Here is a 17,086-nt window from a genome sequence, read left to right as displayed (position 1 = left end):
ACAAAACTAGCTAAAAAGGTAGCAAATGGAAGGGGCAGAACTTAAAGGCAAGGGAAAGACAGCCAGTGGATATAAGGAAGCCCGGACCTTAAAAATAATAATTGAAAGAACAAAGAATTGTCTTTATAGAGGAAGAAAAAAAATCTAAAATATCTTGTCAGAAAAAAAATAGAGACAAAACAAAAACAAGTAAACTAAACCTAATGCTCATAATTTTAAATGATGGTGGATTAACCAAGCAAATTAAACAAAAGAGAATGACATATTGGATGATAAAACCAATCCCTGGTGTTCTTAAGCAACAAAAATCTGTTGCTTAAAAGAGATACACATAAAAAGCAAACACGTTTAAAGAATAAAAATAAAGGGCTGGAACATGTTTTACTGTATCTCAGGTGAATCTAGAAAAGCAGGAGTTAAAATCAGGCTATCAGACAAAAAAAGAAATATAAATTCATAATATATAAATAAGATCTTAGCATTATATTTAAATAGCTATATTCAACAAATTAATATATGCTTTCAATACCTTAGTATCTAAATTCATAAGAGAGAAAATTAACAACCATAAGCAACAATAGAAAGAAAAAATATTCATAGACTTTAATGTCTGTCTTTTAGTTTTGGATAAAATGAACAAAAATCAATAAAATAATATATTAAAAATTGATGAATTGGATCTTAAAGACATAGTTTCTTCTAAATTTGACTACTTAAGATTATATATATATATATATATATTGTTTAGTATCATGTAGAACAATAAAATATAACCAACTATTTGTGCTTTCCAGTGCCCCGCTTATTATTTTTTCCTATTTATCCTCTATATGGTTTATTTATACATATAATTTGGTTTTTTCCTTCCAGTAATTTTTAAGTTCTTTGGTATTAGTGACTGTCTTTTGCCTCTTTTGGTATCATTAGTATTTAGAACAGAGCCTGGAACTTGGTTGATATTTAATAAATATTTATTTCCAGACTACAGCATATCTACCAACCTAGTCAGCCTTGACTTGTAAATAAATAGTAATGAAAGAACTCAACACTTACTAAGGTAGCAATTATATTTCTAGTTATTCAAATAAAAAGACTAAAAGAACCATACTTCTTGATCCAGAGATTCCACCGATAAGTTTATATCTCAAGAAGGACATGGATAAGAGAAATTCCCTGCATTTGCCAATATATTTGTAGTCATATTTTTGTAACAGGAAAGAACTGGAAGCAAAGCTGATGCCCTTTGACTGGAGGATAACTAAACAAGTGGTGGTATATAAATATAATGTAATACTATTGTGTTGTAATATATTATGAATAAAATCAATACAAAATGTGGAAATATTTTTGTGATTATATTCAAGGTGAAATAGAATGAAAAAAATAATATGCAAAATCCTAATAGCAAATGGCAACTTTACAAGTGGAAAGAACAACCACAAAATAATCATAAGGTAGTACCACAAAATTACAGCAAAAAGTCACAGCCCCAAAGAAAATATTTGAGAAAATCCTCTTATTCCACTCATTTGCAGAGGGAGAGGATCCATCCAGGTGGTACATTTGTATATATTTTAATTTTTTCTATGTACTGATTAGTTTTGTTCATTTATATCCTCTTTTGTCTCCTTTTCCTTTAAAAAAATATAAAATGGCTGTCTGAGATGGGGAGAAAAGATGCTGGGAAGAAATCCTTTTGATGGGAAAGACAAAAGATATCAATAAGATCTTACCTTTAGAAAAGGAAAAACTTTTGCTTAAAAGGTGGCACATGAATTGGACCCTCAATTGCACTTTAGATTTCAAATGCTAGATATACGAAATAGAAGGATATTCTAGGAAAGGATGACAATCTTGAGAGGGAAGTAGAAGAGAATACAGTCTTTTCAATCTTCTGGGATTAAATGGTAATCTATTCTAGTTAGAAAATATAGTATATGGTGGGCAAATCCCAATAACATATATTTTTAATTCATTTGTCCTAGCATAATACCTGGCCTGTAATTGACCCTTGTCATTTGAGTAAACAAAATTCAAAAGGTAGTTTGAAGCTTAATTTGTTAAGTTTTAAATTCCATGCTGAGGAATATGTATTACGTCTGAAAAAAAATGAACTTCTGAAGATGTTTGAGCAAAAGCCATGTAGTGAAACTTTTGCTTTAATATAATTTTGTCAGTTGCCTGGATGATAGAGGGAAAAGTGAAGAGAATGAAGACAAGAACTCAAATAGGAGGGTAGTGCAGTGTTGTAATGAGAACCTCAACTAGAATGCTGACTCTCTGAATTGAGGGATTAATAAATCAATCAAAGTTAATTAATCAGCTATTACATGTTTGACACCATGCTAAACACTGGGGATATAAAATGAGACAAGACAATTGCTATCTTCAGTGAGCTTACAATCTATGGAGATGATGATAGATGTTGAATATTTTTCAACAGACACATAGAGTCAAGTTCACATCATTTTAGTATTCTAACAGGAATCTAATCACCCCACACACCCATGAAAATTCTAAGCTTTCCATTTGCCAGTGATGTGGTTAGATAAGAGTTAAGAGAGGTCATATATTTTACTAGAATTCTTCTTCATTGTCTCATGATTTAGAAGTTACTCAGGATTCTTGAAGGTTATGCCCATGGAAAACAATCTTTGGCATATCCAACCAAGTTGATAAGACTTTAAAATGTGAGTATAGTTATGAATTCCATAGATCTGTTGCCCAGTTTAAGTGTAGAGATGCTCATCATCAGGTTGACTTCAGGGAAATGAAATTTTCATCCATAGTCATTCTCTAAGATCATCTCATAATTTATACAAAGGCTGAAATCTGCATGAGTAGAGAAAGTACATCTGCCAATGAAATTAATGATCCCTGAAGCACTGAAAATATGAGAATAAGGTGTTTGAAGGGAAGTTTAATAGGATCTCTTCATATCAGAGTGAACTTTACTCAGTTATAATTCACAGAATTCTAGAGTTAGAAAGGATTTGGAAGACTTCTCAGTCTAAGAGTTCAGAATTGTGTTTAAGAATTTAAATTTTTCTTTATTTTAATGTAATGGTTTTCCTTTCAAATCCTATTTATTTTATTTTTTATATTCATAAACATTATTCTGATAAGGATCCGTAAGTTCCCACAGACTGCTAAAGGAGATTATGACACAAAAATCATTAACCCATGATTTGATCCAACTCTAGCTTAATAGATGAAACAATGATTCTTTCAAAGAAGTGAGCTACCTGAGGTCATAAAGCTTAAGTAGCACAACTCATAGTTATACCTTCTACCTCTAAGGATAATACAATCCAATACAAACAAGTATTTATTAAGGGTACTGTGTTCAGGATGAGGTTTATGGAGGTAAATATTGGAAAATGAGTTAGTAGCATTTAGTGTCTTTCATATTGAGAAGATTAAAATTGATCCTGTATCATTTTCTTATTGATCCTGGAAAGAAGTAATTGATTTTGTTTTATATTGCTTTTCCTCCCTTTTGACTGTTTAAGTCATGGTTCTTTGTTTCTGAATTTAATTCAGATTTCAGTTGATCTGTAATTGATTAAGTTTAGAAATCCAGCTCTTCTGATATCAATGCCTTGGAGAGCATGTAAGAAGAAAGGAGTTTTGTCTGATATCTTTAACCACCAAACTTTACTTCAAGCCTTTCTGGTTTGTTGCTCAAAAGTCTGAGCCATTATCTTGCATTTGGAATCTGACAATGATCTTTTCCTAATTTCATGGGGAATGAAGAGTTGTGCTAGCCCCATATTATCAAACTTCCAAACAATCATATTTTTCCCTCTGCCTCAGCTTTGTAACAAATCATTTTTTACTTAATCACTTGAGGCCACCTAGCCTGCTTTGTGCTTTGATTTGTCTTCCTCAAAACCCTATAAAATGAGAATGGTATGTTTGAGGTCTTTGGTATAAAGAGTGGTAAACCACTTACCTGTATATTGAGAGTTAATATGACCTTGCTAAAAATATTATCTTGTGTTGAGATCTGCCTTAGCTTACCCTTTTCTTAAAATTCTATCATAACAATATCTTGGTTACCACTTATATGGCCCAATCCATTATATGTCCACCCCCCTTATAATGTAACACTTAACCAAACTAACCTACTAATATTGTTCCATGGAAAACAATATTCTCTCTTCTCTTCCCATTCCTCTTTATAGACTATTGTAATATTCTTTCTTCTCACTTTGGAATCTCTATTTCCTTTCAAAGCTCAGCTTAAGTACCACCTTCTACAAAGAAAGGAAGAAGGAAGGAAAGGTTGAAAATAAGGAAGGAAACACGATTTTAGTAAGCAATTCCATGCCAATTTCCATGCAAGTATTTTATCTTCATAAGCCTATGAGATAAGTGCCTTGATTAATCCATTTTACAATTGAAGAAACTGAGTCATATCTTAATGGATATGCCCAGTTAGATTGAGTCCAGATTTGAACTCATCATCCTGAGTCCAAGTCTTTATTGTCTATTATCTATTGTTTATTGTCTATTATCTATATCTTTATCTATTGTACCACCTAGCTTCCTCTGAGGTCTTTCCAGATTTTTCCAAATTCTTATTGTGCATCTTATCCTATAATTACTCATATTTATATATTTTATATGCACTTGTTTTCTCCAAAATAGAACTTGACTCTTTGAGGGCAGGATTCTGTTTTCTAGCTTGCATTTTGAACACTTAACACACTTCTTGTTATGCCATAAGGGCTTATTAAAGGTTTATTTAATTGAACTGTATTGAATTGATTATATGAATCTGGAATAACCAAGATCACAAAAAGCAAGCATGAAAGGTCACAAAAGACAAACTGCCTAGGTATAGTCCTATTTTTTTATCCAACTATGTGTCTGCATATAGACGTGTACTAGTTCGGCCACCTTAGGTAACCTCTATTATGATTTGAGTCTCTAATTTAGCTTTTATGGGATCCGGAGAAATCCATAGTTCTGAAGTCTTAAGTAATGAATGAGTTGTGATCTCCATCAATTAATAGAATACCCATACTCTTAGCTCCTCAATCTGCTAACTAGTGATTCTTTGAGTATTTGCATATAAATGTAAAGTAGTACTCATACTAATGCTACTACTAATAACAGCAACTGAATATGTTATGTGATTATAGCATGTGTTCATGATAATAGGCAGAGAAGTTGCTGAATATTTCAAACTATCCTATTTGATAACTTCATGTGCTGTTATAGATAGGTTTATGATGTGGTTTCTATAGAAATTTGTGTCTTTGAAGAGAGAAAAGTCAGAGAATTGAAAGGAAAGAAGAGCCCTGATATATATATCTATATATCTATATATGTACATATATAGATATAGATATAGATATAGATATACCCATTAGAAACTGAAGGGGATTCACAACACCATAGAGATATCAAGAAGATAGTAAGGTGGTGTAGGGTAGGCAGCAACCAAGTGACAAGCCACTTTCTCACCTAAAGCAGGGACCAGAATTCATCTATCATAGCTAGAGATTCATTCAATTTGGAAGTCTCCTAAATCAATCTCTGTAAACTGGAGAGATCAATTGGACTTGTCATCTTCTCAGAACGAAATTGGGGTAATTTCCCTAAAATGAGTTTCTTGGAAGCTACCTCTCTTCCCTCTACCTACCTGCCACCATTCCAAATTTTATTCGTCCTTTGAAGCCCAATTCTAAACCTATTCCTCTCCTCTATGATGCTTTAGATAACTCTTCCCACCTTCACTGATGATTCTCTTTCCTGAACTTCTATAATAAACCTACGGGACATAGAACTAAGAGATCATGGAGCTAATGGGAAGGGACCTCAGAGCCCCTCTGGTGCAACTCCATAATTTGATAGATGAGGAAACTGATGTTTGGGGAATTTAAGTGATTTTCCTTAGATCACACAGGTATTAAGTGAGTTCTCTCTAGAACTAGTACTCTCTCCAACATACCATAAAAATCCCCACTGTATCATTTTAAATCTTTGCAGAAATTTAACTTACACCATTCTCAAGAGGTGATAGAAACTAATTATTATACTTTTGTGCATTTCTAATTAATAGGAAGAATTATTTCATATTGAGTTGTAATCACAATGAAATAGGTTCAGAGAAGGTTAAGTTATGTGTTTGGCATCATAACGTTAGTGCATGTCTTGGGTAGATTCAAACTATGATCTTCCTAATTCCAAGTCCATTTATTCCCACTCCATTACATTTTGCTAACCTGAATTTGAATCTCATTTTAACTAAGAACTCTATGATTCTGACCAATTCAAATAACATGGACTATATATCTGAGATAATTTTTTTTTAATTTCTAAAAAGTGGTTTTCCTTTGCTCAAGTAGTCAAGTAAATTCAATTGATTTTGACCCACTGAGCTCTTTAAATGCCTGTTCTATTATATAGCCAAAGACTGCAATCCAAACCCTGGCCATTATTCTTGCTAGTGAGTGCAAGGTGAAAGAACAGCTTGAGTGAGAATATGGATGCTTCAACAACCCATTCATCCTCCTAGAAAAAAGATCAAATCTAACCTATATTCTCCTGACCTCATTTCATATCCCCTTCATAGCTTCTGAAATCAGTTTCCCTGATCACAAAATAAACTGCTTAAAGTCCAGCAAGGAAAATCTTTTCTTCCTTTTGGATGGAATGATAATTATAAACCTTGGGGAAGTTTTTTGGTGTTATTAATGAGGTTATTTTTTACAATGCTTTTGCTTCCATACTCACCTTGTAAAATTATTTTGTTTATTTTAAAATATTTTTCCATGTTTACATTATTCATTTTCTTTCCCTCTCCCTTCCCAGAGCCAACAAGCAATTCCACTGGGTTTTATAAATGTTATCACTTGATACCTATTTCTAGATTATTTGTTTTTACTATACAGCAATTTTTTTAAAGCCTAAAATCCAAATCACATACTTATAAGTGATGTCGTATGTTTTCTTTTTGCATTTCTACTCCCATAGTTCTTTCTCTCAATGTAGATAGTTTTCTTTTACATATGTCCTTCAGGAGTGTCCTGGATTGTTGCATTGCTACTAGTAGCAAAGTCCATTACATTGGATTTTCCGAAAATGTTTTACTTTCTGTGTACAATGTTCTTTTGGTTCTGCTCATTTCACTCTGCATCAGTTCATTGAGGTTCTCCCAGTTCATATAAAAAGCCTCCAGTTCATCAGTCCTTATAGCACAATAGTATTCCTTCACCATCATATACCACAATTTGTTCAGCCATCCCCCAATTGAGGGACACCCCCTCATTTTCCATTTTTTTGCCATCACAACGAGTGAGGCTCTGAGTGTTTTTCCTTATTATGTCTTTGGGGTACAAACCCAGAAGTGTAACCTTGTACAATTTCACTCTTTTCATTCAGTAATATTGCAAATCTTCTATTTAGATCCAATTATTTTTTCCAGAAAGATGATCTGTTTAAGTTTTCTTGCTATTCCCTTTATAACTACAAACATCTTTTTGTCATATATATTTTCTGAAAGCTTGAGTTTTTTAAAAAATGACCTTGCTTTCTTACATTGCACCAATAGAGGCTTGCAAAAAAATTACTATCACTGGAAAAAAATTCTAAGAGATCTGAGGGCAGAGGCAGCCATTCCTATTAGATGGGATTGATCCTAACCAATATGATATAGCACACTGTCTGCTAGGAGCATGGCATTGTGCTATATTCTAGGGAAATAGAGACAAGATGAAAGTCATCTTCTCTCAAGGGTCTTTTTTTCTACTGGAAGAATACACCATGTAAGTAAAAAAGACCTAAAGATCACAGTTTGCATAGGAGAGGAAAAAAATTAACGTGTCTAATGGTTAAGAAAGGCTATCTGTAATAGAAAGGTATGTAAGCTGAGTCTTGAAGGAAACTGGGAATCATAAAAGATGGAATTAGTTTGTAAACATTTATAAACCATCTACTATGTGCCAGACTGGAGAAGCTTGATGGTGCAGTGGATAGAATGCTAGGTTTGAAGCCAAGGAGACTCGTCTTCCCTAAGTTCAAATGTGACCTCAGACACTTACCAGCTATGTGACCATAAGCAAGTCACTTAACTCTGTTTGCCTCAGTTTCTCTTCTGTAAGATAATCTGGAGAAGGAAATGCCAAACCACTTTATTGTCTTTGCCAAGAAAACCCCAAATGGGCTTGTGAATAGTTAGACATGATTAAAATTCCTGAGTAATGAATACCAGGTTCTAGTAAGTGCTGTGGAGATAATATTTAATGGAAGCTTTCTGTTATCAAGAAACTTATAATCTAATGTAGGGAAGAAACATGCACAAAAGAAGCTAAAAAGCTTAGTGATAGGGAAAATAGTCAATGTGGGGTTATGGTAGAGTCTACTGAAAAGAGTATATACAGCTAGGGGAAATCAAGAAATGGGTAACTTGGGACACTTCCTTAAATGCAGGTTTTGGGAGAAGTTCTTGCCTCCTCCTTTCCAATCAAAGAAGCACAGAGTATCAAAAGAACAAAAGAGGTGTGAGTACTAAGGGAGCCTTTCAGGTTGATGAGCTTCTTCATGATGAGGTTGCCTGAGGATGTGGTAGAGTCTATGCCAAGAAGAAGCTGGTGGGACATGAAGAGATGGCTGGTAAGGAAATTAGGAAGGATTGTTTTACATTTAGGAAAGACAGTATGTCCAATGGCATAGAAGGGGGTTGGTTAGGGGATTTGGAGTCTGAGTAGCATTCAATAGGCCAATTTGTCTGTATTGTAGAACTTTTTAAGATTAGGAATATGTGGATGCATTGAAGGATGGTAATTTATTGTCATATTCTTATAAAATATTACCTTATATGAACATAGGATGCTTTACAAATTCCACATGATCTTCACAATAATCTTGAGGCAGCAAATGTCAATATTTTATCCACGTTTTAGAGATGAGGAAATTAAGGAACAAAGAGCTGAAATGATTTTTCAAGTTACCAGTAATTTGTAGAGGTGGAATTTTAAATTGGAAATATTTTTCAGGGAGGAAGTGAAGAGGGGTGTGTGTGTGTGTGTGTGTGTGTGTGTGTGTGTGTGTGTGTGTGTGTGCATATGCACATGCATGTGTGAGAGAAAAAATAACATCAAAAGACAAAAAAACTATCCAAGTAATTGAATCCTAATTTAATTCCAAGAACAGTTCCATTAATTAAGAGATGATCTGCCTCCTACCTACTATTAGAAGTATTCATTTCATTCATTTATTCATTGTAGGATTATAGATCAAAGATGAAAAGAGAACTCAGAGGTCATCTTATCCTTTCATTGAACAGATGAGGCAACTAAGGACCAAGAAATTTGAATGACTTGCCCAAGGTCACACAAGTATCAGTCATCAGATGTGGAATTTCAGTTCCTGTCTCCTGATGACATTGCACAGGAAGATAAATTGAATAATTCACAATCCCCCGTTTAGACCATAAACTCAAAATGATAGGCATGCCCAGGAATGTGCTAGAGCCAGTTCTAACAGGATTGAGAGAATCAATTGTTTAATTTTCAGTGTGAGCATTTATACCTTATAAAATAGCCAACACCACTGATCTGGGTATTGTTTTGTTGATTGTTTGGATTTAAGAAAATAATAGAGAAAATGTTAATAATGCAGATTAAAATTAAAAGTATATCATACACACGTTTTTCAAGGATTATCAGGTACAAATTTAGCAGCACACTACTAAGCATGACAGATTTCCAACAACACAGCAGCCCATATTCAATTTGTAAAATACAAAGAGAAACATTAATGATGAAGTAACTCTCCCTTATCCAGTTTGAAGAGGGTTTTCTGCACTTCATTCTACTTAATTTTGGTAATCTACCATGCTGTGAGATCCCTTAAGCAGATGGAAATCAAATAAACATGACAGGGTTGATCATAAATAAGTCAGTAAATATGGAAATAATTGATGATGGATATCCGATAGTGGTGATGATAAGTAGGTAAGTCTTAGTACTAATAGCAGAGTTATTTTTTAGTTCTGAGCACATGAAGGCTTAACTTTAACTAAGGATTTGGCTAAATATCAAAGAAATTCGACAGAACCACATTCCTGGAAGCTTTAAGGACAACCCTGAGAGAAAAATATTAAAAGATCTAATCCATACATAAAGACCCAAGAAAGGAAGAATTATCTTGGGGGAATTTGGTTCGAAAAAGAGTTGGGACTTGGCTTGGAGCAAATGCTATTTAACAGTATAGGCATAGGAGGAGGCAGCTGGCTTTGGTAAACTCACAGTGATTGAAAGAGAGTATGATTTAAGTGAAAGAAATTTAGTTTGTTTTTAACTGAAAATAATAATGTGGGCTGGTTTCTGTGTGGTCTCAACTGGGAAAAAATAATGAGTTGTTTTCTTCAGAGAATCTGATGTCACCAAGGTCTTTAAACACAAGTAGTGGGGTGATTTCCATCCCTTTTGAAAAGAAATGGCATTTCTAACTATATTCTGCTGACTTAAAGCACAATTCACATTTGATGTTTAATGCAAGTAGCAGCTATCTATTAATGCAATCTCTTCCCTTGTATCTAATTAAGGCATTTGTCAAAGGGAAGAGAGGCATGGGCAAGTCCACAAGCTTTTCTCCACCAGAGCATCTTCACTGGTAAAGTGAAAGTGTCAGACTTAGATTCCTGGAATTGTACTTTTAAACTCCAAAACCATAATCTTATGGTCCTTCAAGGCCAGTATCATGTCAAAAATTCAGCATCAATTCCTCACTGTGTCTATCCAGCCTGTCTCATTTAATGCCTTAACATGAACTTTCAGCTCACCTCATGAAGACTCCCCTCACCCATTGTGCTCAATTATTGTACCTCAATTAAAAATATTTCCTAAGGATCTACTATGTGCAAAATTATAGTGGGAGCTATGCAGTCATACAAGATATAATCCTTACTCCAACAGCATTAAAACATAGTAATGGCAATAAGCTCCTGAAGAAACCAACAATACAGATTAGTCTTTAGGAAGCACCTTGTTTAAGACATTTTAGACATAATATTTTATAAGTATTTTAGAGTTTCAATGAGTATGGTTTGTAAAATCTAAGTGATAGTCAAGAATTATGTCAAATTCCATCATGATGAAATATGATATAAATAAGAAGGTACATTTGGGAAAGACTCCTTTAGTGCATAGAGACCTTTGTCTCAAAATGTCAACTTTGCCCAGAAAAAAAAAAAGATTAATTATTTTTTAAATTTTCAGCTAGGTGGCACAGTATATGCAGAATTCCAGGCCTGGAGTTAGGAAGACATGAGTTCAAATCTGGTCTCAGACACTTCCTAGCTATGTAACTGAGGGCAAGTCACTTAACTCTGTTTGCTTCCATTTCCTCATCTGTAAAATGAGTTGGACAAGGAAATGGAAAATCATTGTAGTATTTTTGCCAAGAAAACCCCCAATGGGATCATAAAGTATTGGAATCACCTGAAATGATTGAACAATATTAGGATTTTATCTGCTGTGTTTTCTAGATGTGATTAAAGGATTTACTGGTAGTTAGAGGAAACTTGAAGTACTGCTACTCTCAATTTTTTGTTTTGAGAATTCATTAACCAAAGTACATATAAAGAGAAAATCTTCCTTCTGTATTATGCCACGATTAAACTCCATCTGAAATTTGATTTTCAGTTCTAGGTACCATAATTTCAAAGAAACATTGATATGCTAAAGAATATCTAGAGGACAAATGTTAAGGAGCCAAACGGTTATTTATTGAAACTGCTAATGTTTAGCATGGAAAAGAAATGATTTTCTCCTAAGAAGGATTAGACTTTTTTGAGTTCCAGAGTAATAAAACTAAGCACAATGGCAGTGTGAATAACAGCCTAACATAACAAAAGGTAGTATGTTGTACCAAATGGAAAACTGGCTTTGGATACATAAAGACTTGCTTTCAAGTATCATTTCAGTGGGAATAAACATAAGAAATTATGTTTAATGTCTCAGTGGCTGAAGAAATTGTGAAATATTATAAGTTGGAAAGAAGGTACTGACCTGAAGTCATGGAGAGTTTCTTCACTGGTTCTTTCTCCAAACCAGAAAAATAACTGACCCAATTCCAATCCTACATAAAAAGAAAAAATGTCTTTCCCAAAGTGAATTGGGCTGCCTTAAAGGTACTGATTTCTCTATGATTACAAATACTCAATTAGAAATTGGAAAATTACACCAAGTGAATTCTTACTCAGGTATGAACCATGATAAAATGGTTTCTTGTTGGTAGGAGCCATTTTTCATTTTGTCTTAATTCCCAGCATCAACTAAATGTTTATTAAATGCTTTCTGGATTGAATTTGTTTTAGACAAACCTGTCATCCCTTCTAAATCTGAGAATCTGTGATTATTATCTGCTCCATGTAGTTAATAAAAGATTTCCTATATCATAGTTTTATATTCTCACTGGTAACTTTAAGCCCCTTTAAGACATGCACCATGTTTTCCCTTTCTTTGTAACTCTAATAGTACCTGTGACTGCTGGAAACATATTGGGAGCCCAATGGATAATTTTGCATTTTATTTGAGTTGAATTGAGGGTCAGTGATACTTTGGTATAAGCAATTTTGCCAATAATTCTTAGGTTTGTTTCCAAGCAAAGATATTCCTGATATCTTCCTAACATCTTTTAAAGAGCTTGGGGAAAAAAAATCAATTTTGATGGTCCCTAGAGCACGAGACTGAAAATAAGGAGAAACATTTGGCATTGACCAGAACACACTTTGGTTCAAGAGAGGAATTCAGGATAGGAAGGAGGCCAGTGAGTACCATCAGTTACATTATAATATGAAAGAGTTTGATGGGATATCACATAGATATATAATATGAAATGTTGCCCCATATCTACTGAAATTCTTTGAAAATAACCTTGAATTCTGGTATCAACTGAATTGATTCATTGGCTGAAATTCTATGTCCCTCTACCTTTCCAAAACTGCCACATCATTCTTGTTTACCCTGTCATTCCCTCAATTTTCTTCCACCAGGCATAGGGAATAGCATACAGATATAAATATATCAGCTCCAGATGTCCAAGATAAAGCTGAAACATTCCTGTCTGGCATAGAAAACCTTCCGTTTGAGGTCACTAACAACAGCTTCCTCCCTGTCCCCCCCATCCTTGCCCTAGTGTAATACATTAATTAGCTTCTCTGTGTTTCACTTAAATAGTTCTGTTCCCTCTGTGTGTTAAGCATTATTTCTTATTCTATTATCTGTGTCTGTTTGCATTTGGTGCAACTGTTTCATTATTAATGTAAAGGAGCAATTCAGAACTTCATGATTAATTTTAATGTAGATCTTTCTTATCTAAATAATTGATGGAAAAGATGATCAGAGTGGTATCGAGTCAGGGGTTGATATTCTTTCTGTCAACTCTTATCTTCATAGTTGCCCTCATTTCCAAATCCCCTCAGAACATTCACATGGTTGAAGTTGTTTTGCATTCTCAACTTCATGTTTCTGCAGCTGATGGGTTATATCAGCATAAATTGTGTACCAGCTTTAGAGAGTGGGGAGAAACCTTTTTTTTTTAATTTTCCCATAACATTTAGAGGGAAAAATAAACTGAAATTAAAGTAGTTGGCTCTGTTCTTCCTGGAATGATGGGTTCTGTGGTATGTGATTTACATATCTACCAAAAATACTCACAAGTGAGGATTTCCCAGAGGCCTTCTCTAGAAACCTGTTAGGCTAGAGTAGTATGGAATGTCCCTCAAAAACTAAAGCAGCAGATGTTCTGACCCATAACTTTCTAGACTCAATCATGGGTGAGAGACCTAGCATTGAAGCAACTTCATTGTCCCAATATTTTGGAGAAAGAGATCTTGTATTGAGAGAATAAATTTGTTTTAATTTCCTATCAGGTCAAAGTTTTTAGTCTTCTATTATGTCCTTCTAACTCAATGTCACCATGGACTGTGTTCCTTTCTTTGTGCTAGAAAGGAACATCCTTCTCTAACAATAACAAAGATGATTTATAGGTTGATGTAAAGCTTAGAAATCACTATGCGTGTGTCCCCAAATCACGAATGACTACTTGTAGTGGCTATTACACCCTTTCCATAAAACATTAAGACTTGGTCTAAGCATTGTGCTGATTCAATCTAAAGTCTGGATAACTGCATTGAAGATATTTGCCTTCTATATATCTCTCATCTTAATGATGAAAAATATGCATTTTGAAAAATAAAGCTCATCTCATCATCTTTGTTTTTCCATTTAGTAGAGGAATTTTAGTGAGATAAAATGATTTCCTCATCTGCACTTAATTTTCCAAAAGATGGCAGAAATTATTTTCTGGAACGTATTTATACTTACTATGGATCTTCCTATTGTCTCTATGGTCATCTCCAGTTTAGATTCCTTCGAGATAACACCTTTTGGTTTACAGATTTATAACGCCATGAGGAACATAATAGTGATAAAAAGATAGACTTTTATGTAAGGAAGCAATTTCAGAGGATTGTAATTTGCTGCTCTTTTATTTTTGTGTATTTCATAATATTTTAAAACTTTATTTTCATTTCTAAATTATCTCTCCCTACCCGTTGAGAAGGCAATAAATAGTATAACCATTATATATACACTTTTTTCTATGATACCATCTTTATTAACCAGCAAATCCAACCCAGAATTGCAGCCCTCACAAACAGAAATATATATATATATGTCCCTTTCTCCTTATTTCAGTGCAACACTTTTTTTTAACCCTCCTTTGAAATCATCCCAATATAACATGTATACTAAGACCTTCTAAGTAGTCTCCTAATAACTACCCTAATGATGTTAAAGCTTTAGGGGTCACACACATTATCTTTCCATTTAGGAATATAAATCCTTTTACTTTTTTAAGGTCCTTATGATTTCTCATTCATGTGTATCTTTTTATGTCAAATGTCAGGTTTTCTCTCCAGCTCTTGTCTTTTCAAGAATACTTGAAAATTCTATTGAATATAATTTTTTTCTCTCTGTAGGATTATATAAAATGTTACTGGGTCTCTATTACTGGTTGTAGCTCTAGTACTTCTACCATATATAATACCATGTTCAAAGCCTTCTACCCTTTTTTAAAGTAGCAGTTATTAAAACTTGAATGATTGTGAATATGCCATTATAGTCTTTGAGTTATTTCTTTCCTGCTGCCTGTTATATGTTCTCCTTAATTTTGGAGTTCTGTATTATTAGTACAATATTCTTGGGAAATTTTCAATTTTGGAATTTCTTTCTGTATTTGATAGGTAGATTCTTTCAATTTCTACTTCACCATTTGGTTCAAAGATATCTGGGAGTTTTGGCTTCATATTTTCTTGAAATCTACTATCTAGTCTTTTTTATCATGACTTTCAGATAATCCAACAGTAATGAAAATCATTTCTAATACATTAAATTTAAACAATTTCTTTACAAATAAAGCTAATGTAGCCAAGATAGGAAGGAAGGCAAGAAGTTGGAAAAAATAAGTGTCTCAGACAGAGGTCTCATAACTAAACTATTTAGAGAACTTTGTCAAATATATAAGAATATGAGTCATTCAATATTTATTATTTGCTTTTTTTTTAGCTCTTTTAGGGGTTTGTGTCCTATCCACATTTTTTAGAAGTTTTGCTTGTAGATGTTCCCACTTCTTTCTGACATCCTAAGCTATCCTAGACTGCAAGAAAATCTCTCATTGTGACTTTTTGTTGACCTTCCACTCAATATTGGCTTTGAGTTTAGCACACATTAGAGTTATTATGGAGGATGTATGTTGGAAGAGCTCAACAAAATTTGTGAGGTTATTCTGACATCTTGACTACTTCCCCCAGTCTTGAATTTTTAAACTGAGATGCATATCTTTCTTCTTCCACTCTAATTCCAGATCCATATAATTTTCCAGTTGAAGCTGTTCTAGATATGTAATGGTTGGGATAATTAATAAAATTGGTTAATTGCATGTCAAAATCTGGATATACATTTTTCATCTACTTTATTTCACTTATGTGCTTTGCTAAATCAATCTCCTGTTAGCATACAAAACTCTCACTGAAGTAAATTTGCTATTATTCTTATGGCAGATGCTTCTGCTTATGGAGGATATTACCATCTCCAGGAAATCCATCTTCTTCTTGGACCATATGCAAAATATCTTCTAGAACTAAGGTAAGAAACTTTGGTGACTATGTATTCCCTACCTTCTATTTTCATATCCAAATATGAAAAAAAACTTTGGTAGAGGAGAGATTTTAAGACTCAATTTTGCTCTATCAAGTTAAATCTTTCTCTCCTCCCTTTCTTTCTCTTTATCTCACTTTCTCTTCTTTTTTCCTTCCTTCTGAACTCTGCTTTTTTTTCTCATGTTGTGATATCAAATTCAAATTTAAAAAAATTCCTCCATAGTGACTTTAGAAAATGACAAATTAACCTCATCTAATTTTTGTTCTACTTCATTGACTTTTATTGAATATTTCCAAAATGCTGCTTCCTTATGGTATACTATAGAACTTTGTGGGCCACGTGGCAATGGACCATGAGTCTGAAACCTTTGTCTTATATTATTCCAGCAGTTCTGATGATGTAGTCTGCTGTATAAAATAAATGACATTTCCACACTTGTTATGTGGAAAAACTTGGCATTTGTTGGGGCAAAATCAGGTAGGCAAGATTTAACTTTCCACCCCGATGGGAAATAAGCGACAATCTTCTGTGTTCAATCCATGATTCTCTTGCCCCACCCAGTACCCATATATTGTCTTCCATATTCCCTACTGAAAGAATGCATTTACTGTTTGGATCTCATAACATCCTCTCAGGAAGAGACTATGAATCTTGGTTTTGATTTGATGGTACAAATTAATCCATCTGATTCAGAAAATATCTGTTCTTTTTTATCATTATCTCTTCCAAATCTTTATGTAATCCCACCTTTTAAAAAATCCAAATATGTTTTCTAAAGATTGAATAAGATAAAATATTGTGACCAAGTAACAATTATAGGACTCTTTATTTGCTATATAAAGATTTAGTGTGTATATATAGTGTATATATAACATATATACAGATAATATATTCTTAGTATAAAT

This window comes from Gracilinanus agilis, chromosome 6 (assembly GCF_016433145.1).
Source record: "Gracilinanus agilis isolate LMUSP501 chromosome 6, AgileGrace, whole genome shotgun sequence".
NCBI lineage: Eukaryota > Metazoa > Chordata > Mammalia > Didelphimorphia > Didelphidae > Gracilinanus > Gracilinanus agilis.
This window is presented reverse-complemented; position numbering follows the sequence as displayed.